General features: G+C 38.5%; 2 long non-coding RNA genes across 2 annotated transcripts; one reads left to right on the plus strand and one right to left on the minus strand.

The window, feature by feature from the left end:
* Positions 1 to 11,115: 11,115 nt before the first annotated feature.
* LOC118495408 lies at positions 11,116 to 25,352 on the minus strand. The gene is made up of 3 exons (XR_004897802.1): positions 25,200 to 25,352; positions 23,137 to 23,143; positions 11,116 to 11,125 (listed from the first exon to the last, which is right to left on the minus strand). It is a non-coding gene; the product is annotated as an uncharacterized LOC118495408 (long non-coding RNA).
* On the plus strand, positions 20,254 to 21,017 carry LOC116043532. Its single transcript, XR_004103496.2, has 2 exons — positions 20,254 to 20,443; positions 20,943 to 21,017. It is a non-coding gene; the product is annotated as an uncharacterized LOC116043532 (long non-coding RNA).
* Positions 25,353 to 25,620: the final 268 nt, after the last annotated feature.

The raw sequence follows: 25,620 nt of genomic DNA on the forward strand, positions 1-25,620 counted from the left end.
GTGATCTACAAATGCACTTCCTAACTATATTTAGTGCTTTTAAAGTGTCCCACTATGACACTAATGTATTTGAAGTGAAGTTCAATAACAACCTAAACATCATAGGGGTCAATATATAATTGAGGGAGTTTTCATGTCCATGAGATTTATCTCGCAAACATGCTTATTAAAATAAAATTTTAAAAGTCTTCAGTGTTCTTCATGATCTTGTCTTTACAAATTCCATAGTTAATTATTATGGAAATAATCATTTATTTATAAAAATTTACTAGATATCCCTAAAATGTCAACTAAATAACCGTCCGAAATGAATTACAACCACAATCTCATTACCTAAAAAAACATTTTAAAAACTTATTCAAAAACAGTTTTAATTATATTATTTACATTAAGTTGAGGTAATTGTGAACAATGTGTCTTTTTGGGCAATATGTCACATTTTCAATAGAAATTGACAAATTGAATATGTGTCCGAGAAGTCGCTGTCATCTAAGTTACCCATAGCAAATACACCCCTCAAGGAAGAGTGTGTTTTCCAAATCACATGACCTGCTCCACATGATGTCATTTCCTCCTGAAGAGAAAACTAGCAAGACTCCAAGGTATGTTCTCCGTCCACATTTTCAGTTATTTCACCTAAAGTAGTGCTTGGGGCAAATGTGTACTTATCATATGTCAACAATGTTACTACAATGAATTCATAAATAACTTTGAATTTCAATTTTACTCAGTTGTACATATAATATTTAGAAGAACCTCTCCGTAAAATGCCATGTGGTGTCTGGTGCTAGGCAACCATTTTGATTTTATCCCTAAAAACAGCAAAAATGTCAACTAGGTTACCAGTCACCTATGTTACTCTGCAAAGGTAACTTAGTTGACCAAGAGTAACATAGTTGACATTCATGACATGTTCTTATAGTTTTCAGGAGTTCATTTAATATTCTAATTGTACAGTAACTATAAAATACTTTGCAATAAATATTATAAAAGTAAACTTGTTTTCAGGCAAATGCCACAATTATCTGCTGCAGAAAAGCAGCGCCGTTACCGTGCACGGCGAGATGCTGATCCTGCAAAAAGGGAGGCATACTTGGCAAAAGGCCGGCAGAAATGGAGAGAAAAGAGGGAGCAAGGTGCATACTATAAGCCCATATCTGAACAGAGTGAGAGGGAAAAACGTGCAAAGAGAAAGGCCTGGAGAAGAGCCCAGGAACAGAGCAGACGCAGAAAGAAACAGGCTTCTGCTATTGTTACCCCACCACTGAGTCCTGACAGCGAGGAACAACCAGTTCCACAACCAGGAAGGTTAGAAGGTTATGTAGAAAGAACCTCAAACAGAACTATGTAGGCAGGCTATGTAGAAAGTACCTTAAACAGAACAATGTCTCATGAAAAAGTACTTGTTATTATTATTATTATTATAATGTTAGATTAAAATGCAAAATTACATGGTGGCATGGTGACAATTAATTTCAAATGCTTTAAGTGACACCTGCAATGTTAAAAAATAATTTAAAAATGTCTTCATGTAATTTCAGACAGAGAATACAAGGAAGAAGGACTAGAAGAAGACGATACCAGAAAATATACATTGAGAATCGCAAACTCAAGGAAAAGCTTAAAGCTCAAACAAAAACATCAGACAAATACCGTAAGCGCTATGAACGGCTACTGTGCAGTGTCGACTCTCCTAGGAAAAGAACAAAAAGGATGCTCGGAACAAATCCAGTCAGTAATGATGTGCGGAGAACTCTGGTCTATCATCATGCACTTGTGAAAAGCCTCAAACAAAAATTTCAGCGTGCAGCAAAAGAAAAGACCAGGAACCTAATCGCCAGAATTGTATCTGGAAAAATATTGAAAAAATACAGGTTCCAGAAAATCATTCATGACACACTGGGTGTCTCAGCCAAACGATTCTGCAAGAATGTGAACACAAATGGGGACGAAATAGCCTGTTTTGCCAGGAAGAAATACATATCCACACATTCAAAACTGCAAGACCAGGTTGTTGCCTTTTACACCAGGGATGACGTAAGTCGTTCAACAGCAGGTAAAAAGCAGACCGTAACAAAGGGAAAAGTGAAAAAGCAGAAGCGGTTTATGACTGACACCATGAAAAACCTCCATAGTAAATTCCTGCTGGAAAACGTCTCTAGCAAACTTTCCTATACACTCTTCTGCCGAATGCGCCCATACTGGGTAGTCCATCCAACCATTGCAGACAGAGATACGTGTCTATGTAAGGTGCATGAAAACTTGGAATTTATCGTGGAGAAACTTCATGGACTTAAACTTCTGGAGAGAACAGAGTTGGAATCTCTTGCTGAGGAAACTTGCTGTAATCCAACATTTAAGCCATGCATGTATGCGGAATGCAAGAACTGCAAACTACAAGACCTCAAGATTCAGTCTGGCTATGATGGTCAAACCCAAGTTTCTTGTGTGCAGTGGACAACTGAAACTGTCCTCAGAGAGAAGAAAAGTGGTGACAGCAAAGAAAAGTTGCCTGTGAATATCACCGTGAAGAGGGAAATGGAGAGTTCTTTGGAGGACCTGATTGAGACTTTCCAGAAACAGCTCAAAAAGTTCAAAAGGCACTTGTTCAACATCAAGACCCAGTTTAACTACTACAGGGAATTGAAAAAGAACATGAAGAGTAATGAATGCCTCATACACATTGATTTCTCTGAAAACTACTCTTGCAAGTTTCACAAAGAGATTCAAGCTGTCCATTTTGCCTCTTCTCATCAACAAGCAACTCTTCATACAGGGGTCCTCTACATTGGTGGTGAGGAAGACCACTTGTGCTTCACAACAATTTCGCCATGCAAAGAAAAGGGTCCACCTGCCATATGGGCACACCTCTCCCCAGTACTTAACCATCTCAAGGAAACATGCCCAACAGTGTCAATTATCCACTTTTTCAGTGATGGTCCCTGCTCACAATACAGGCAGAAGGGCAACTTTTACATGTTGACAACTGAATTGTACAACCAGGGCTTCACTGCGGGCACTTGGAACTTTTTTGAGGCCAGCCACGGAAAGGGTGCCCCCGATGGGGTAGGAGGCCTTCTGAAGAGAACAGCTGACAGATTGGTGAGCCAAGGTGAAGACATTTCCACTCCTAAACATCTTTTCAATGCATTGGTAAACACCAATACAGCTGTCAAGATCTTCTACATTGAAGAGGCTACAGTGGAAAAGGCCATACAGCAGATGCCACAACGACTCCCCGCTGTACCATGCACTATGCGGATTCACCAGGTCATCACGCAAGCACCAGGGAAACTGACATACCGTGATGTGAGCTGCCTGTGTTCAACAAGGCAGATTCTGCAATGTCAGTGTTACCAAGCTCAGGCCTTTCGACTTCAAAGTCAACTCTGCTGTTCCTGCATTGCACCAAGAACAACCAGACCTTGAAGTACAGTGGGATAGGGATGACATTGTTGGTCAGTGGTGTGTCATCAGATATGACGATGAGGTTTACCCTGGAACCATTGTTGAAGTGAGTGAAACACATGTTCATGTTAAGTGTATGCACAGAGTGGGACACAATCGTTACTACTGGCCAATGCGAGAGGATGCGCTCTGGTATCCATTTGAGGATGTGCTCAGGTTGATTCCTGCCCCACAGCACGTGACAGCACGTCATGTTGAAATAAAAAGAGATGTGTGGGAAGATATTGCCAAATCATATCTTCATGGCTAAGGACATGCGCACACACACACACACACACACACACACACACACACACACACACACACACACACACACACACACACACACACACACGCTAACAAACACGTGGCACAAGCACACGGTCAAGCACACACACATATAGACACCAGACGTGTATAGTCCAGGTGCCAGAAAGTAAAAATCCTGCCATGTTTTTGGATCTGCCTCTACATCTAGAACAGGTGTTTTCACTAACGAGCTCATCTACCTGGTAGAGGAGCTGGTTTAGTGATGGTTGGGACAGCTGCTGGACTATACACCTCTGATATACACACACGCACAGATAAAGACACACACACACACACACACACACACACACACACACACACATGCACACAAACAAGCACACACACACACACACACACTCAAAGATTACTTGATTGAGCTTGACAAAGTCATTGAAAAACAAACCATAATTGGCCATGTTCTTGGGTTAGAAAATGGGGAGTGTGTTCTGTCTCCACCGGTTTCATGGGTGCCTGGAAGTTGGAGGGTATGCCAATGTTTTACTTGGGTTCTGACATATGAATGTTTTTGAGATACAACTGTTTGCACTATTAAAATTTTGATCCAAGGCAGCACACTTATTCTGTTAACCAACAGAATAAAACACTATTTGGTTATTGTTACTTATTGCAGTGTACTATTATTTTTTGTTCAATACAATGCACTACTGTATTTCATTCCACAAACAAGATTTTCAAAATGTTTACATGGTGGAATTTTTGTGTAAGTGCTGTTTTTGATACTTTTGTTGTTGTTGTTTTCTATGTTAGGATCTCTTGCTTATGATATATGTGCTTGTTAATAAAGTTGTGATTGATCCTTGTAAACTGATGTGCGTCTGTATTTCTCCTTTATGTCATGAAATATTCAACAGGTCTTGATTAAATGCAATAAAAGATTAGCTAACATATAATAATTGATATAGTTTAGGATTGTTTTTGTTAAATACATCATCCTACTTTGTCATGTCCAGTCAACTATGTTACTTTTGTCAACTATGATACTGGGCTGTCAATTAAGTTACCATTATGTTTTTAAAAAAATATATGTATTTCAATGGTTCCCTAATCTCCAAGTAAATATTTAGAAACTGAGTAGCTGTCAAATATATACCTCAGCATAATTTCATCAAGAAAATTATCATGAATCAAGCAGTTTGGAAACAAAATATACAGACCGGTTACTTCAGTACTTGAAATTTGGGGTTTCAATTGAACAAAATGTGTATTTTCTTAATTAATTGGGTATTTTAATTGAAAAGGTAGGTAAATAGACACATATTCTTCCAAGAGTAATGATTTTTTTAAATGTCTGCCATTTACTTAAAGTCAAAACTTATAGGTTTTGTCCGTAACATAGTTGACCAAATAATGAGTAAACTTCTTGTTTTTAAAACTAAATATCTGAAATCAATTATGCCTGAGCTTGGCAATGACTAAAAACAAAATATTTCAGGGATGATTTGTCAGGGAAGATAATAATATTTTGTAAATAAATATATTTTTTCCCAGAATTATTCAAACTCAAAATCTCCCACAATTATATATTGACCCATAGACACATACTTTCAGTGCAATGTCATTATAGTGTTAGCAAGAAATGAATTGTGTTTGAAGTATACTTCATCTGTACTTTTATCCCCATTTTGTTATACTTAAGCATAAATGTTGCTATTATACTACAAGTATATTATACTACAATTAATTTCAAGTGCATTACAACAACAGATTACAAATTGCATTTCAGAAAAGGATCTTTATTACTCACACAAAAGTAACACACAAAATATCCAACTCATTTGAATTAAATGTAATCAAAGTCTGTCTGTCATGGAATATTGCGCAAAAATCAGTGCACATACCATAGGACACATGTATATATACCCCAAGCCATATACAACACAAAACTCCAACATTACAAACTGGGGCAAACAAATCTGGAGAAGTAGTAAAGCCATTTCGAAGCCCGTTTTACGCTTCCAGCTCACTTCTACCCAGGTTGAGCATTACCTGCTGAGTAAAGTTGAAAGTGTTTTTCATGCACATGGGGTAGTCCAGGTGCAGGGCGTAGATCAACCCGAAACGGCTGTGTGTGTGAAACGAAAGGACACAAAAGGCCTGAGGCAGGTTGGCCAGTTCATCCATTACCACAGACCCTTCCAAGATGATCCCTACACTGAATGGGTTGATCTAGGTATTTTCTCAACCCAGGCAGAGAATTCCCACTGGAGTTTAACTGTACGAGTCCTTGTCAGTTACATCCTAATGTGAAAGAAACATAGTGAAAAGGAGAAAACATAAACATGCCAGTTAGACAATGGTGTTTTGTACACCAAAAAGAGATTTCTAAATCTTTTCAATAGAACTGGGACTGAAAGTGGGTAAGCTATCTTTGTTTGGCAATAAATAGAGACTTAACGGAGGCCCTTAAGGAGACACTGATTGCTGATCAAATCAAAATTAGTAGCACTGTTCATTAATGGCTTAAAATGAGACAAATGAGCATGCACCTGCAACATTTACAAAAAAATGATTAACTTATAGAGCATGTCTTGAAGAAGGCAGAAGAATCATCCGCCAAGATGACAGGCAGTCCCCGAAGACATAGGCACCTGATGTGTGTTGGCTCAGGGGTCTGGAAGATAATGGACACAAGAGTAAAACACATCTTGCTAAGGATAATCACATGTATCTATCAAATAAATTCCAGAAATTCCCCACAATGTTTATGTACAAGAGGACAAAAGGGGAGGAAAATGGAGAGGACAGAAAAGAAAATTAGGATATGAAGAGAGGAAAGGACAAGATTAAGGAAGGGAGATTTTATGGGAAGAAAAGGATAGAGCAGAAAAGAAACAAAAGACATAAAAAGAAAAGCGATGAACAGAGAGAGGAAAGAGAGGTAGTAGACTAATGTAGCTAGTCAAACCCACCTTTGTCTGACGTAAAGCTCAGCCAGAAGCTCGCTGGGCAGGCCTTTCTTTTTTCCTAAAGGAGGTCCATCAGCCTTGGAGAGAAACGGTCAAGTTCATCAAAGAAATTCTCTTGCAGACTTTTCCCCACCACTCTGGCGAACTCGTAACAAACCTGAAACAAAACATAACAAAAACGAACCTTTGAGAGGAGGCATAGCTGTATAAATCAGTGATTGATAGCTCACTGCGTAGAGCTGCGGACTCGGGTGTTAGCTATTATTCTACTTGGGCGGCCCGCCCAAGTAGAATAATACTGAAACAGTTGAACTGGTTATGAACTGGTTAAAACAACGGTTTAGGCAATTTAGCTGACATTAGCTAAGCCAGCAAACAGGTGGCTAACGTTGATGTCCGCCGAACTTGTTAAAACAACGTTTTTGACTAACGTTACTCACAAAAAGCCCTCCAGTGAGAAAAGTAATTTAGCTAGCTAGCTAACGGATGGCTAAATTAATGTCCATTGACATCAAACTGATTAACTTTGAATCCTCACAAACAGCCCCCCCCCCCCCACCCCAACTGAAAAAAACTTTTAAACTGTAGCTAGCTAATGTTAGCAGGTGAAAAAAGGGTGCCGACCTAGTTAAAAAATAGCTTCCCACTACTCACCAACATCCCCTTGAATCCACACACAAACACGGAAACATGAAGTTGTCTGACTCCTCAGCAGCTAGCGATAGCTAAACAATGGACAACGGGAGGGCGAGATCGTTACTTAACGTTACTTACCGTCTCTGGCGAGTGTTAGCAGCAACTGGTCTGTCCGGTGGGCGGCGGCAAAGTGACAGCTTCTCAGCCAAAAGCGGATTGCGGCAAAGTAACGGCTTTCACGTTCCCATCGTGCATTGCATTAAACAGTGGAGCGTTGTCACAGTGGCTCATGAGTAGGCCTACAGTTAGTAGCATAGACTGTGGTTAGTAGCTAGTAATTGGTGTTTTTAGACATACGGAAACAACAACAAAATGTGATTTCTCAGAAATTAAATTGAAATTTATGGAAACAACGGCCCTAACATAACCATACTTTTAGTAATATAGCCTACTTTCAGATCTTGCGGCTTCATAGCAACTTATGTAGCCTAGGTAAAGAGATGGTCAGAATTGCCACTCTAAGTATGTCAAATTTAATACACTTCTATACAAAAATAAACTTCTATACAATTTAAAATACATTAACAACAAAGTACACTTTCAAAAAGCACATTTAAAAAATAATTTGATTACTGCTAAATTAGTATACTTACTTTTTGGACTCTGAAGTTGAACTTAATTACATCTATTTTGAAGTATACTTTTAAAAAGTACATATTAAATACTCTTTAAATAAAGCACAACAAGTAGAAGCATACTTGTTTTATACTTCATGTACTTTATTCATATTTCTAATACACTAAAGTATACTACTTTTTTACCTGGGGCTGTATTCGATGGTTGAGTGAGCTATCCTGTTACGGGCAGCTCTCTCCCTGTCCTGTCTGGGGTGTTTTTTCCCGGTGTGTCTGTTTGTGTTTGTGTCTTGTCTGTGTTTGTTTCTGTGTGGAGTGCTGGAGGCGTGATCCGAGATCTAGGTCAAGGGGCGTGGCTGCTTCAACTCTGCTCAGCCGATCTCCGCAGCTGCAGCTCATCATCCACAATCACCAGCAATACTTAACCCGGGCTGATCTTCCTGTCGGCGCCAGTTCGTTAACTTCAACCCCTGTGGTAACTTGGTCCTAGCTCATAGTATTCTAGTTTGCCTTTTGTGATTCCTGCTGTAACTTACCCTGTGTCTCCCTCCTAGTCTTCGCTCAGTCCTGCTGCTAATCTCCACGGCGTCAGCGTGCGCCTAATCTCACCCGGCAGCCTTCAGTCTTCACTTCAGGAACCCACCAGTGATTCTCGCCTCAGCCTGTCTTCTCTCGTGTCCCGAAACTGCTGGACCCCTCCACGTCGGCTCGCCTCCGCCTGGGACCAGTCAGGAGCTTCCCGGCTTTGAATCCTTCGTTTGTGTGTCTCTGAGTTCCCGTAACTTCATTAAACCTTATTTAACTGCTCGACTGTATCTGTGTGTTACCTCTGCGTTCTGGGCCGAAACGGACACATAACATATCCTGTTTCTGTTCCCGTGGTCAGAGCCAGAACCAGAGACGGTACGGACAGCATGTATGTCCCAACAGGTGACGATCCATCAGCGGCTGACTGAGATATAATGGTGTCGGGAATTAATGCTGAGGCTTGCTACACGTAAATATCATTGCATTTTATCAGCCGTAGAGAGTAACTATGCCTGTAGTGGAATGGCTTCGAATGACGACCAAAAGCGCTTGTCTTTTACTGTGACCATTTACTGTTCAATATGTTGCAGTTTTACAAACAAGAAAGTGAACAACTTGAGCCTGACGGACATGTTGCATCTCAGTAAGCTAGCAAGAGTAGGCTACACAACAGACAACTTCCATGTAGCTTACTTCAAAATAAAAAGCACTTCCTGTGACGGTTCGCAATAATACTAAATTACTGTTAAATAAGGTTGTGTAGGCTACCTTTTCACAAATCAGCTGTAAATGAAGTACTGTAAATAATGTAAATAGTGAGTTTTAATCACACTATAATTGAACATTTCCTTTAGAGTGTTTTAAACTAAACAACATGAATTTCTTATTTAAGTGCTATAAACAAACATTTTACAACAATGCCGTACTTTTAATTGAGTATTTTCATTTTCTCCTATATGTTTTACTTATCTATTTTTTTATAGCTTTAGTTACTTTGCATATTTATATTAATTATACAAAATATGAATAATCTATGATGTATTAAAGTGGATTCACAAGCTAGCTGCCAAATCAAACTTCCCCTGTTATTTTGGTAAAAGTAACTCAAAAGTAACGCAAAAGTAGTGTAACGCATTACAATTCAGAGACAGTAATATTGTAATATAACTAATTACTCTCAAATGACAGTAACTAGTAATCTATAATGTATTACATTTTGGAAGTAACTTGCCCAACACTGTCAGTCTCTAACCCATGTATTTTCTACCGTGCACTTTAGACACTGTCAACAAACACAACACAACTTATTGCCATAATTCGATCATTTTTCATGTGTCATTGTTATAAACTTAGCACAAAAAGTAAGGAAATTTGTGTTTGGTAGATTATTTCTCTGTGGTAACAATGCTTTTTGGCAATAAATCTTATACCGTTGGAAAGCCTGTATTTGTGGGATGAGCAGCAGAGCTTATATGTGGGTTGCCAAATCTTCTCTGCCATTGCAAAACAGCTTATTCTGCCATTGACTTGTTTGGTGTTTGGTGGATTGGATGATTGAAGTTTGAAGAAACAAGACATATTGGCAAAAGGTACACCTCTTTGTTAACATGAATGTCTATCTGACGGACCCCCACGTCAAAAAACAACGCAAAAGGTACACCTCTTTCGTTGGAACTTGACGCCAGGGGTATGCATCAGACATTTGACGAGTAGGGAGTGAGACTGTGTTGTTTGGAGTATCTGGAGCTATTGTACACAACTTGTACCTTCTTGTACACTGTGGCATTTTTTAGATGAAACTTCTTTTTATCACGTCTGATGGTGTCTGTCACAGTGTCAGTTTTCCCTCGACTCCTCAGTGATGCTAACAATGATCTACGAGGAAGAGAACAGTTTGTTAATTTAACAATACAGCAACTATGATGCAAGTTCCCATGTTAACTACAACTAAAATATGTTATTGTCTGTACATACACTTGTTTTCTCCTTTCTTTTCACAATAGTTAAGACAAAACAAAAACTCAAAACCTAAGTGATAGACACATAACGAAAACCTAAGTAATAGACACATAACGCACTGCACAATATGTCATTTGTAAAACATACTATCATATAGATATCTATGAAATCCACAGTAAGTTACACTTTTCTTACAAAATAAAAATATGCTGAAACTCCACTGATGAACTTCCGTGTTCTTCTGTCATCTCGTGTGCAATAATAGAGAAAACCATACCGGTAGGGAATAATTGCTGGGTCTCAGATGTGGCCACTCGGCATCTCATATCTTGTGTAGCGTTTACTGATCTCTGTGAAAGATGTTTAGAAAACAATAAAAAAAAACATAATTTTACCTACATACACATAGGAAATCAGCGATCATTGTAAAGGGCTGAGTATTTGCAGTCATGAATCATTACTAAACAGACTGTGTTAATGTTTTCACACAAGTTATCAATATCTTACAATAAAGTCACTGGTAGGTGTAATTTCAAGAAGAAATACTATAAACTAAGCAGTCACCTCTAGATAGTTGTAATTGGGGGGATTTTCCTCTGTGAAGTGCTACTATACCAAAAAAGTATCAGTTCCTTGTAAGCACTAAATGTAAATGTACTTGACTTCATGTTGCTTCATCTGTTACTGTTTTGTACGGTGGCTCTGAAAGGCAAATCACGACAGCAAATAGGAAAACACGACAGCAAATATGAAAACACGACGGCAGATATGAAAACACGACGGCAAATAGGAAAACACGACGGCAAATAGGAAAACACAACGGCAAATATCAAAACACAACGGCAAATATCAAAACACGACGGCAAATAGGAAAACACGACGGCAAATATAAAAACACGACAGCAAATAGGAAAACACGACGGCAAATAGAAAAACACGGCAGCAAATAGGAAAACACGACGGCAAATATGAAAACACGACGGCAAATAGGAAAACACGACGGCAAATATAAAAACACGATGGCAAATAGGAAAACACGACGGCAAATAGGAAAACACGACGGCAAATATCAAAACACAACGGCAAATATCAAAACACGACGGCAAATAGGAAAACACGACGGCAAATATAAAAACACGACAGCAAATAGGAAAACACGACGGCAAATATAAAAACACGACAGCAAATAGGAAAACACGACGGCAAAATATGAAAACACGACGGCAAATAGGAAAACACAACAGCAAATAGGAAAACACGACGGCAAATATGAAAACACGACGGCAAATAGGAAAACACGACGGCAAATAGAAAAACACGACAGCAAATAGAAAAACACGACAGCTAATAGGAAAACACGACAGCAAATAGGAAAACACAACGGCAAAATATGAAAACACAACAGCAAATAGGAAAACACAACGGCAAATAGGAAAACACGACGGCAAATAGGAAAACACGACGGCAAATAGAAAAACACGACAGCAAATAGGAAAACACGACAGCAAATAGGAAAACACGACGGCAAAATATGAAAACACAACAGCAAATAGGAAAACACAACGGCAAATAGAAAAACACGACGGCAAATAGGAAAACACGACGGCAAATAGGAAAACACTTCAATAAATCACAAAACACAACGGCATTAACTTCTACCGGAAAAGGTAGGGCCTATCTAGCAGTGGACGGACCCTCCTGATTGGACAGACGCACTGTCTGTCTTTCGCGCTCCCAAATCACCCACAATCCTATGCGCGCGGCTTTGCCGGCTCGTTAAAAAAACAACAACAATGGCGGACCTAAGTGGGAGTTGGAGCGGCATCGCTAATGGTACAATTAACATTTAAATGTAAGTATATTTAGTGTTTGCCGTACATTTGTTATCACCGTTAATGTGTTACATCAATGTCAAGCGTTACGCATTAATGCTGGTACAAATTGCTATTATAATTAGGTAGATACACCCCGAGCTAATGTTAAGCTAACTGAACCTATCATTTAACATTAGGCTGTTAGCTAGCTAGCTGTGTTGCTGTCTTTTATGCCATTTGTGTTCGTAAAGTTTAATGTCCGGTGGCATTTTCATCTCTTTTTGTAAGCCGTTACTGTATATGCGTAATGTTAGCAGAGATTTAGAAATTGGTGTGTTTATCAGTTGTAGCTGCAGGATTGGAGGTAAAGCTGCACCTTGTTATCTTCACTAGCAACGTTAAATGAAAGCTAAAATGTATGAGTAGTTTCCCATGTAACAAGTATAACATTCCGTTATAGCATTTATAATGGTAAAGATCTTTTTCTTGTGTTTGCTGTCTTTTAACAGGGACTAAGGAACAAATGGAGGCTGCACTACAACGCTGAAGTTGGCATCCGATTCGCAGCTTCCGATTCGGCAGTTAAGGGGAAATTTAAGGGGAACTTAAAACTGTCCGATTCAGCAGGGAAACATAATTTACATCGCTAAGTGACTGATCCTCCGTTTTTTGAACCTCTTACTGTATTGAATGAGTGTTAGTCATTAAGGTAAATTATTAATTATGTCTAAAACACACTTTTAGATTTGTGAAAGCTTTATTGTCTTTATGAGAACACAATAAAGGGAGATTTCACCGTTTTTCTAAACTTGTCAAATCAGGATTACTAAATTATCCCAGAGAGTCTAAGGAGTCTTAAAAACACAGTTTGAGATTTGTGAAAGCTTTATTCTATTTGTGAAAATGCAATAAAGGGAGATTTTACTGTATTTTTCACATATAGACTACATTGGACCAGGTCCAGATCCAAAACCACAATACTTAAGACTTGTCAAATCAGGACTAAATTATCCCAGAGAGGCTAAATAAACTGTTTTATTTTATTGCCACAGCATGGCCTTTGCTAATTGACATTCAACGTACAAGTCCACGTCTCTCCATGTCATTTCTTATATCCATGAGCAGGTCTTCCTTCTCACTTCAAAAGAAAAGTAGAAAAAGTTATTTTTACCTTTTGGAAATCAATCCAAATATCGTCATAGATTTGCCAGTGGTTTAATTTACTCTTCAAATCCTTCTCCTTCAACATAAGTGTTGTTTTCTCACCTTTCCTCAGAAAAAGAGGCAGGACTGAGTATTTATTAAGATTTTTTTTAATTCATACTTTATAGGCCATTGTCTCAGGTGAGGAGCAACCCCACTTCTGGGGAACGCTGGGTCCTGATCTTCTTTGATGATGAAACCCAGCTGGACAGGATTGTGAAATACCTGTCAAACTTCCTTGACAGCTGTGACACACTCTCTGATAAAGTGTGCACCATGGTGTCTTCTGACAGGATCAAATACATCCTAAATGTGTTGCTGTCAGAGAGAGGTCCACAGCAGTTCCACATTATATTCATGAAGACATTTTTTTCTATGACTTAAAGTGGCTATATGTAACTTTCAGTTTGTGTTAATTCTAGCGGCCACTTTGGACAAAAGTGGTAGTATTTTCACCACACCTGCTGTCGTAAAGGTCTTTTCTTTACGGTGCTGTATTGCCCACTGTAGATTACCAAGTTTGCGTTACCGTGTTTACACAAGTACAGGGGAAGACCTGCTCATGGATATAATAAATGACATGGAGAGAGTGAGTTAATTCTTGTCCAGTTTTGACAAGTTTAGGTATTGTGGTTTTGGATGGTTTTGGTCTTGGTCCAATGTGGTCTACATATGCAAAAAACAGTAAAATCTCCCTTTATGGCATTTTCACAAATAGAATAAAGCTTTCACAAATCCAAAACTGTGTTTTTAAGACTCCTTAGCCTCTCTGGGATAATGTAGTCCAGATTTGACAAGTCTAGGTGGATCTAGACCTAGTCTAATGTGGTTTATATGTGAAAAAAAAACTTATTGTGTTCTCATAAAGACAATAAAGCTTTCACAAATCTAAAAGTGTGTTTTAGACATAATTATAAATTTACCTTAATGACTAACACTCATTCAATACAGTAAGAGGTTAAAAAAACAGTTTTAAGTTCCCCTTAACTGCCAAATCAGAAGCTGCGAATCGGATGCCAACTTCAGCGTCATGGCTGCACTAGCGTCACCAGAAGGGAGAGATGAGGAGGAGAGGGAAAGCAAAAGACAAGCAGGGAGACAGAGGCCAAAAGAGATGTTGAATAGATTATTTGCTATATTAGAGATTGCCATTCAAAAAATAAATGCATTAAATTAACTAGTTTGTCTGTGTCTTTTAAGTTTTTGGATGTGTATATAATATAAACTGTTTTTCAATGTTTATTTTTCCATCAAATTATGACCTGGACACAGGAAACTTCTAACTGAGTAATTATATTCAGATGCTACCTGTTTTAATAACTAGTTAGGTATACAAGCTCTAAAAAGACATTAATGAAACGTGTATCTTTATTATAACATTTATTCAAACATTACTATATACTGTACACAAGTATATTCAACATGAAGCGGCGATCAGACTCAGCTCCCGATGATGGTGTTGCTTCCGGACTGCAGACAGAAGGAGAAAGATTAGGTTAGTCCAGTAGTTATCCAACCTGTCCTGGTAAGATTAGGTTAGTCCAGTAGTTATCCAACCTGTCCTGGTAAGATTAGAATTGTATCACAAGTATATTTAAGCATACTGTAACATGAAGGTACTTCATGTAACTGTGTAGTGGTGTAGTTTCTTCATCATGGTCTTAACTGACAACTGTTGACCATTTAACACACTTACACCTACCTTTACTCTATTAGTGGGTGTTTATCAATAGAGGTATTATGACTTTTCATATGTTGGTTGTAGCCTTGTAGCTTGTGTGTTTACAGTACTATTTACCCTTTCTCACTTGCAGTTTAATGCATATCATACTGCCTGTGGTAGCTCATTAGCTGGTAGCGTTTACCTTGTAGTTGCTGATCATATTTTGCACTGCATTTGTCTGAAAGCTAGAAGCTACTGGACAATGAGCTAATGTTGCATACATGCAGTAAACTACAAGCTAATGTAAACGGTTAGCTACTGCAATTCTCCTTACCGGTAAGTGTTATGACTACTGTACAAACATGAACTCCCACGAGTTTTTAATTTATTGACATGGGATAAATAAGACAAAACGACTATTGCTTACATTAAAGCCTATCGGTGTCGGTAACGTTACCTACCTTTGCACGTTGCGAGCAAAGTTCCTGACAGAATATTCTCCTCCTGCAAGCAGACTGACGCCGATTCACCAACAGCACAGTTCATAGTTCCACATCCATTTCGTCCAGTGTTTTGAAATGAGAAACGGCTAGTCCATCTGTTAAAAGCATAGACAGTGAGGCACTTTTATTTTTTCACCTCTCCTTCCTGTCAAAAGACAGACAGTGCGTCTGTCCAATCAGGAGGGTCCGTCCTCTGCTAGATAGGCCCTACCTTTTCCGGTAGAAGTTAATGCCGTTGTGTTTTGTGATTTGTTGAAGTGTTTTCCTATTTGCCGTCGTGTTTTCCTATTTGCCGTCGTGTTTTCATATTTGCTGTCGTGTTTTCATATTTGCCGTCGTGTTTTCCTATTTGCCGTCGTGTTTTCCTATTTGCCGTCGTGTTTTCATATTTGCCGTCGTGTTTTCCTATTTGCCGTCGTGTTTTTCTATTTGCCGTCGTGTTTTCCTATTTGCCGTCGTGTTTTCATATTTGCCGTCGTGTTTTCATATTTGCCGTCGTGTTTTCCTATTTGCTGTCGTGTTTTCCTATTTGCTGTCGTGTTTTCCTATTTGCCGTCGTGTTTTCATATTTGCTGTCGTGTTTTCATTTTTTCTGTTGTGTTTTCCTATTTGCCGTTGTGTTTTATGATTTGTTGTTGCGTTTCTCTAATTGCTGTGGTGATTTGCACTTCAGGGCCACCGTAGTTTTGACTTCTGTTACAAGTGAGAGAACAAATATAGCATTAGCTAACCTAAGATGTTTACAGGTACCTATCTCCCATATTGGTTTACAAGGTTTGCGCAAAAGAAAGCAATCATGTGGTTGTTGTTACCCATTCTGTCCACTAGAGGGACTTCCAACATTAGCCTGGCCTAAAGGGGATATACGTCATGATGCATTGCATTTCTGGCCCACAGCAGTTTACATTATATTCCACCGCGAGCACACAGCAACAAACTCAAATCAACAGAGAACTCTGTAATGAAACATGATCTAACAAGTGTATTGAAGCAGATCTGTTGTGAAGGCTTACTTTACTCTGGTTAGCACAATGACATCATGTTAGAAAACACAACCGAAACGATTTGTCATAAACTAAGTAACAATAGTGTTAGCCCCAATGCTAACAGCATTGAGAAGTAAGCCAAGCGAGGCTGTGACAACTAATTTAGTGATTTAAAAGCAAACTGTTTCTAGCAGATTGGCACGTTACTGAGAATACAGCTGTTAGAAGGTAATCTATGAAGTCGACATTATAATAATGGCCGCTAACATTAACTTTAGCTGGCTCCATGAAACACCCAGCTAAGCTCCTATAACTCGCAACGCAGTTAAGAAACCAGAATGAGCTAACTGTTGATAACATAAGCATTTTGGTTCGCCGGTGGTGATCTTTTTTGACTTCATGTTATTTAATCTGTTACTGTTTTGACTTTTGTTACAAGGGAGAGAACAAATACAACATTAGCTAACCTAAGATGTTTACAGGTAACTATCTCCCATATTGGTTTATAAGGTTAGCACAAAAGAAAAGTGAAAATGTTACATTAAAAATCATGCAGCTGTGTGATTAAGTCATCTTAAATCTACTGTACATTACCTATTGAAACCAATGAATGTCTTATTATTTTATAAACTGCCCTACAATCAAATATCAGTTTGAGACAAGAAGACCGTGGTCCACTCCACACCACACACACACACACACACACACACACACACAGGAAAATCTCTCACCTCAAATGGAGTGGATGTAAAAGCCTTCATACCTTCTTCTTCTTCTTCTTCAACAATCCAGCCTGATTCACAAATCCCAGGGTATACATGGCTGTAAGTTATCCTTTTTTGCTCCAACAAGGATTTAAAAAAGTTCCTGTGGTTGTGGTAGCGATCATTTAGTGAAGAAAACCGGTCTGCTAACAATCTAGCTAACAAAGCTAGCTAACAAGCTGCTTCACGCATGTGGCCTTAAAAAACAACAACATGATATTCTGAAACTTTTGCGCATTCGTGTACACGCACGCGTGCAAAAGTGCGGTCTACTTACTACTATAGTCCAATACAAAAATTGACTAAGTGCATTGAACCAGCCTGATGACTGGATGTGCCAGAACTTTCTTAAATTAAATGAAGAAAAAACTGAGGTGGTTGTTTTTGAAGCAAAAGAGGAATGATTAAAAGTCAGCGCTCAGCTTCAAACGACAATGTTAAAAACAACAGACAAAGCCAGAAATCTTGGTGTAGTCATGGACTCTGACCTGAATTTCAACAGCCACATTAAGACAATTACAAAGTCAGCCTATTATCACCTTAAGAATATATCAAGGGTTAAAGGACTTATTTCTTAGCAGGATTTGGAAAAACTTGTCCATGCTTTTATCTTCAGTAGACTTGACTACTCGAGTCCTCACTAAGACCAAGAAAGTGGAGCTGGTTTATAAATCACTAAACGGGTTAGGGCTGAAATACATTTCTGATCTGCTACAACACTATGAACTACCCAGACCTCTCAGGTCGTCTGGGACAGGTCTGCTTGCTGTCCCCAGAGTCAGAACTAAACAGGGGGAAGCAGCGTTCAGTTTTTATGCTCCACATATCTGGAACAAACTCCCAGAAAACTGCAGGTCCGCCGCAACTCTCAGTTCTTTTAAATCAAGGCTGAAGACTTTCTTTTTTATGTTGCCTTTCTTTAAATAATTGTTAATTTCTCATGCTGCACTGTAACTTTCATTATTGTATTTTATCTGTTTTTAATTTTTTTTTAACTGCTCTTTAATGTTTTATGTAAAGCACTTTGAATTGCCCTGTTGCTGAAATATGCTGTACAAATAAAGCTGCCATGCCTTTTGGATCTCGAGCTGAAAAACTTTGGAAACCTCTACTCTTAACGGGACTTTTCTCTTGTTGATGCATGGAGATGTGCTTTTTGTCAGGGCTTAAAGTTGTGCGCTCCCCAGCGTCCAGACTTATTATGAGGATGTTACTGGTAGTTGTTATGTGGATTTAAAGTGCATTTGCATTTACAGTAATACTTGTGGTCACAATGCGTCCCTAAACACCTCCGGATGTGGTTTGGCTGACTGGATCACAGTCTGTCCTTAATGCGTTTAGGGTGCATTTACACCTGTACTTTCTATGTGGTCAAGCTGATCTGATTTCAATCCGATCACCCAAAACGCATTTTAATGCATGGTGTAAATGGGGCCTGAATGAGAAATGAGACACCTGCAAAGGCAAATAAATATGAGGTTCCGATTGTGCCAAAAATAAGGCGACATGCTATCTGTCTATGCTATGTGTCGTCTTCCATGTTCCGATTGTGCCAAAAATAAGGTAACATGCTATCTGTCTATGCTATGTGTCGTCTTCCATGTCTATGTGTCTTATTAACTGTCTATGTCTATGTCTGTCTGTCTATGCTATGTGTCGTCTTCCATGTCTATGTATCTATTAACTGTCTATGACTCAACTTTTGTCTGTGTCAACTCAACTTACTCCTGTGGTCTGTCCTTGTCATTTGACTGTCGTATTGCTGTGTCAATGCTGCATGTGTCATGACTGTGTTATTTCACTCTGTCGTTGCTATGCGCCGTTGCTATGCGTCGTTGCTATGCGTCGTTGCTATGCGTCGTTACTATGTGTCGTTTCCCTCTGTCTTTACGATGTGCCGTCTTCTCTCTCTTGCTTCGTTGCTTTGTGTTGTTGCTATGGGTCGTTGCTATGCGTCGTTTCCGTCTGTCGTTATTTTATGTTGTTTCCCTCTGTCGTTACTTTATGTTGTTGCACCCTGTCGTTAGTAAGAGCTAACGTTAGCTAGCAAGAGTTCCGGCAGTTGACGTCACGCAATCCCAGCATGCACCAGTCAATATCAAACCACCCTGTCGGTACACGATCCGTTCTGCCTGCACGATCCGTTCTGCCTGCACGATCCGTTCTGCACATGCGCAAGATAATACTGTTTTACGTATCCATACGACCTGCACGATCTGTTCCACGCTAGCCTATGGCTAGCCTCCACCGGGAAGCTAACGTTAGTTTAGCTAACAGCTAATTCGGCTAACCGCTAGCTGACAGCTAGATTCAGTCTAAAATAACGTTAACTCAAACGTAATGGGAAAAGCAGGCTACAGCTAAATTAAGACTTCACAGTAATAACAATAAAGACAAGTATTGAGTGATTGTATTTTAAATGAGCACAAGTAAAGTAGAACTGACGTAACAGCTGTTATATATGTCAACGTTTATTTTCAAGTTTTATTTTGAGGGTCTTTTAAAGTTATTACATGCTGTCTCAGCTAGCAGTTAGCCGAATTAGCTGTTAGCTAAACTAACGTTAGCTTGGCTGTCGACCGGAAGCGTGGAACAGATCGTGCAGTGTCGTAAATCCTCGTACAACCGCGCATGCGCGAACATTTTGCGCATGTGCAGAACGGATCGTGCAGGCAGAACGGATCGTGTACCGACACACCCATCGGAGCTGAGCCAGAGTTAGCTAGCTACGTTACTAGCTAGTTGCACCTATTGTAGATATATAGCTAGCTAGCTAGCAAGTTAGCTAGATAGATAGATACTTTATTGATCCCCAAGGGGAAATCATTTGCTGCCTATTTCAATAAACGCTTTGATTCAGCATGGTGGATAGCTGCTGTGCGCCGGGATGCCAGAACCATCGGAAAAAAGATCATGGGTAGCATTTTATAGGATTCCTAGCTAAAGATCCCAAGAGAAGAAGTAAATGGATTGCTTCCATAAAACATGCTAGAAGCAGACAGAACCAAACCGAGCGATGGGAGCCCACAAACAATGGATTTCGGTTATGCTGTGACCACTTCATATCAGGTAACGTAACAGAAATACCTTATCTGTGCTAGCTAGCTAGCTAGCTAGCGTTAGCTAGCAAACAGGCTAAAATGGTTTCTAACGGTTGAGGCTAGTAGGGATACAGCTGCTAGCTAGCTACGTTCCTTTTCTTTCTAGCCACAACCATTAGTTATTATGAAAAGGTAAGTTCTACTTCTGCAGTATGGCATGGATTGTGTGTGGATTACAAAGGCTAACGTTAGCTAACCTAAAAGAAGCACTGACTGATATTGCACTATTCCTTCCCTCTCTTTTGTATATTTTTTTGTAAAATTGTAAATTCTCATGTATTGTTATACTGTACACTTAACAGTATTTCTTGTTATATTTCTTACTGTCCTCTGTTTGTATTCTTTATATGTTAAGTGAGTGTTGTACTTTAGAGCAAAGATTAACCAGAGTCAAATTCCTTGTTTGTTTACTCAAACCTGGCCAATAAAGCTGATTCTCATGTTGTTTCTATGTACTTATGTTTTAGGGAAAAAGAGTGACAACTCTCTGTCACCTGACTACGTTCCTTCAATCTTCAATCATGTTCCACCCCCGGAGAAGAGAAAAAGAAGAATGAGGTTAGACGTAGTCAACAGAAGACAGAAGAACAAACTTCAAAGAATAGAGAAAGCAGCAAAGCCATCAGCTGCAGCAGTAATGGATCTAACAGATTGTCCTCAAGACAACAGCCAGCGTCCTACTGCAGACCAGGTGAAGGAATCTAACATCAACAAAGAACTTGAAAATGAAAATATTCTCACTTTTCCTGATGAAAATGACGATCCAGAAACTTCTTCATGAGAGAGTAATTTTTTTTTTAAGAAACACATTCAATCTCTTGAGTTGGAATGTCAAGCTCTGATAAATGAATATGTTGTTAAAAGAGAAAATGAATACAACTGCACTGAATGAGAATGGAATACATAAAAAAAAAAATACTGACTGTCTCCTCACCTACACCCGTTCCCGTGATCACATCACTCCCGTCCTTCAGAGCCTCCACTGGCTCCCTGTTTCCCAACGCATCCAGTTTACAGTCCTCCTCCTCACCCACAAAGCCCTCCATAACCAGGCTCCGTCCTACCTCACAGACCTGCTCCACCGCCACAATCCCCCCCATAACCTCCACTCCTCTGACACTAACCTCCTCTCCCCACCACGCAGGACCAAGCGCCGTACCTGGGGTGACAGAGCTTTCACCATTGCAGCCCCCTCCCTCTGGAACTCCCTACCCATACACATCCGTGACTGTACTGACCTGGACACATTCAAAACACACCTCTTCAGATTAGCTTTCCACATACTAATAGTCTTACATTTCTCATCTGATAGTTACTGGTTTTATTGTTTTTAATTGCTTTTAATATGCTTGTTTGATATGTTGGTTTTATTGCTTATCTTTTTTTAATGTGCTATATGTGCTGGTTTTACTGTATGCTATATAAATAAAATGTATTATTATTATATGAGTCTACAAAACAATGATAAAAAGGTTAATATCCTCACTGGTTTACAAACATATTCACTACTGACAGTGTTCATTTTGTAGCTCCCTATCTCAAATGTAAGTCCACCCTAACATTATTTCAGCAGTACATGCTGGCTTTAATTAAGATGAGAATTAATTTGTCTTTTGATTTTGGCGTTGATTTGACCGCTGTTTCAAAGCTTTTCAAACACTGTATTGACGTAATGTATTGCAGATTGGTGCCGATGTGCAATATGCTGTGTAAGCGTATAGTGAAATACTGTGGACTGTTGGTACAGTGTTGGTGAATGTAAGATGCCTAAACCAAGGAGGATTAATTGTTGTAGGGCGATAATGACTATTAGGCAATAATGACAACAAATAAGTATTACAGTAGTTATATTTATTTAAAAGCATTTCTTTTTTTATCATATCACCCCTTGATTTCTTTTCTTCTGCTGTTACAGTTCCCTGTCATGTCACCAAATGTACAACGTTTAGTCTTCTCCCGCTTGTCTTGTCTATTTTTTCTAAATAAAGATTGTGGGCCAACTCCTTTTCTAATCCTCTCACGACTAATTCTTTCTTTTTGGTGAATTGATCACTTTTGTGCAGCTACGACATATCCACTGTTTAGGAATTCTTTCAATGCAAAGGCAAGTTTGGTGAAAATACACTTGAAACTTTGAACTGAACAAAAACCTGACACACAGACCAACATGTTCCATACTCCTGGCTCACTGCAGTAGCACCACTGTTGACCATGATTTTGAAATATTGCTGCTGGTTTTGGAGCAGAAAAATACTTGGCAATTAGCTCTGAAATTATACATTTGCTTAAAAAAATCTTCTAGCCGCTGTGGCATCAGGGCTTGCCAGTGTTATCTCTTCTAAAGCAATTACACCTTGCTACATTAATAAGAGCAATCCGAATATCAGGAAAGTTGGCTAAAAGTAATCTGGGTTGATTTGAATGGGCTACAGTATAGGCTAATTATAAAATACAAGTATTAATGATGAATCTATAGCGTAGTAGTTATTCAAATTGTTTTCACAGAATACATTGAAATAATAGGTCAACAATGTTCATCATAATGTCCATTGTAACAATAGCCGCCAAAAGTCTAAATTTGTTTGTCTCATAACCAGATCTCAATAAATACAGTTTGAGGATTGTTGCCTTAAGTAGTGTTTATTCATCTTCAAAGTTTACTGTACAACTGATGCCAATTTGTTTTAAAAGTTACAGTATACAAAACCTGATTAAAAAGTACATTTGTGACTAGATTTTATTCTATTAAAAAAAAAATCTGGTCTTTGTTTTGTAACCATGCTAGGAAGTAAAGATCTCGCACACAAAAATCTGCTTTGTGAAAATAACTTCCCATGTTACACTAAAGCAGTTATGCTGTATGTATCGTGTTCAGTGAAAAATAAATATTTCAAACAGGGAGATGATTCGTATTTGTGTCAAATCTCCTGTAAGTGAAGTAAAGATGGATGGCACGGGTTATCATGCTACTTATTATCAGATTCCTGCCTTGTTCTTGTTTAAATGGTGCAACATCAATGCAACAAGTTCCTTCCCAAGGTAGCTGCTAGTAAAATCTAGATGATGTGTTTAAATGTCACATTATCAACAAAAACATTATGATAACATGCATGCCAAATATATAGGCTTTATCGAAATACACCATCTGTAAACAAAAAACAAAAAACAAAAACAGAAGTAAGCACATGTAGCAGTTTGGGAGAGCAGTAGTTTTCTTTACTTAACATACTGATGTAGTTTTCCAAAAGAAACAGCACTAAGGCACGGTACTGAATGGGGGTTTTTACATTGAGGTTTTGTTGACTGTTTTAATGACTTGTCAGATCAAAAACATTGTAGAGCTTAAAAGGTGAAGTAGGGTGGAGTGTTAGATTGTGGTCAATACACATCTGTCACTTTTTGAGTTAGTGGCAATTTCTTGTTAGTTTAGCAAAGGGTGGGTGACATCTGTTTTGGTGTGTGCGCCACCTTGGGGCCAACATGGGACTGCTTCAGTTCTGTCAGTAAATTAAGCATCTGACTGGAAAATTTATTTTTACAAAGCAGATTTTTGTGTGTGAGATCCTTACTTCCTAGCATGGTCTTTTTCCCTTCAGTGACTCATTAAGAGCCTCTCTGTAATGTGTCCTCTGCTGATATCTGTCATTCTTTACAGAACAACCCCAGATCCCCCCCCCCCCATGACTGCAATGAGAATATGTTATGAAGACCAGATTTTTTTTTAAATAAAATCTAGTCACAAATGTACTTTTTAATCAGGTTTTGTATACTGTAACTTTTAAAATAAATTGGCATCAGTTGTACAGTAAACTTTGAAGATGAATAAACACTACTTAAGGCAACAATCCTCAAACTGTATTTATTGAGATCTGGTTATGAGACAAACAAATTTAGACTTTCGGGGGCTATTGTTACAATGGACATTATTGATGAACATTGTTGACCTATTATTTCAATGTATTCTGTGAAAACAATTTGAATAACTACTATGCTATAGATTCATCATTAATACTTGTATTTTATAATTAGCCTATACTGTAGCCCATTCAAATCAACCCAGATTACTTTCAGCCAACTTTCCAACCAGCAGCAATATTTCAAAATCATGGTCAACAGTGGTGCTACTGCAGTGAGCCAGGAGTATGGAACATGTTGGTCTGTGTGTCAGGTTTTTGTTCAGTTCAAAGTTTCAAGTGTATTTTCACCAAACTTGCCTTTGCATTGAAAGAATTCCTAAACAGTGGATATGTCGTAGCTGCACAAAAGTGATCAATTCACCAAAAAGAAAGAATTAGTCGTGAGAAGATTAGAAAAGGAGTTGGCCCACAATCTTTATTTACAAAAAATAGACAAGACAAGCGGGAGAAGACTAAACGTTGTACATTTGGTGACATGACAGGGAACTGTAACAGCAGAAGAAAAGAAATCAAGGGGTGATATGATAAAAAAAAGAAAGAAATGCTATTAAATAAATATAACTAGTGTAATACTTATTTGTTGTCATTATTGCCTAATAGTCATTTTCGCCCTACAACAATTAATCCTCCTTGGTTTAGGCATCTTACATTCACCAACACTGCACCAACAGTCCACAGTATTTCACTATACGCTTACACAGCATATTGCACATCGGCACCAATCTGCAATACATTACGTCAATACAGTGTTTGAAAAGCTTTGAAACAGCGGTTAAATCAATGCCAAAATAAAAAAAATCAAAAGACATTAATTCTCATCTTAATTAAACCCAGCATGTACTGCTGAAATAATGTTAGGGTGGACTTACATTTGAGATAGGGAGCTACAAAATGAACACTGTCAGTAGTGAATATGTTTGTAAACCAGTGAGGATATTAACCTTTTTATCATTGTTTTGTAGACTCATATAATAATAATAATAATAATAATACATTTTATTTATATAGCGCTTTACATGGTACTCAGACACTTTACAGTAAAAACAGCACATATAGCACAATAAAAACAGCAATAAAACCAACCATAAAACAAGCATATTATTATTATAATTATAATTAAAAACAATAAAATCAGTAACTATCAGGTGAGAAATATAAGACTATTGTATGTGGAAAGCTAATCTGAAGAGGTGTGTTTTGATAAGTCAGTACAGTCACAGATGTGCAT

Source organism: Sander lucioperca, chromosome 7 (assembly GCF_008315115.2).
Source record: "Sander lucioperca isolate FBNREF2018 chromosome 7, SLUC_FBN_1.2, whole genome shotgun sequence".
Taxonomy (NCBI): domain Eukaryota; kingdom Metazoa; phylum Chordata; class Actinopteri; order Perciformes; family Percidae; genus Sander; species Sander lucioperca.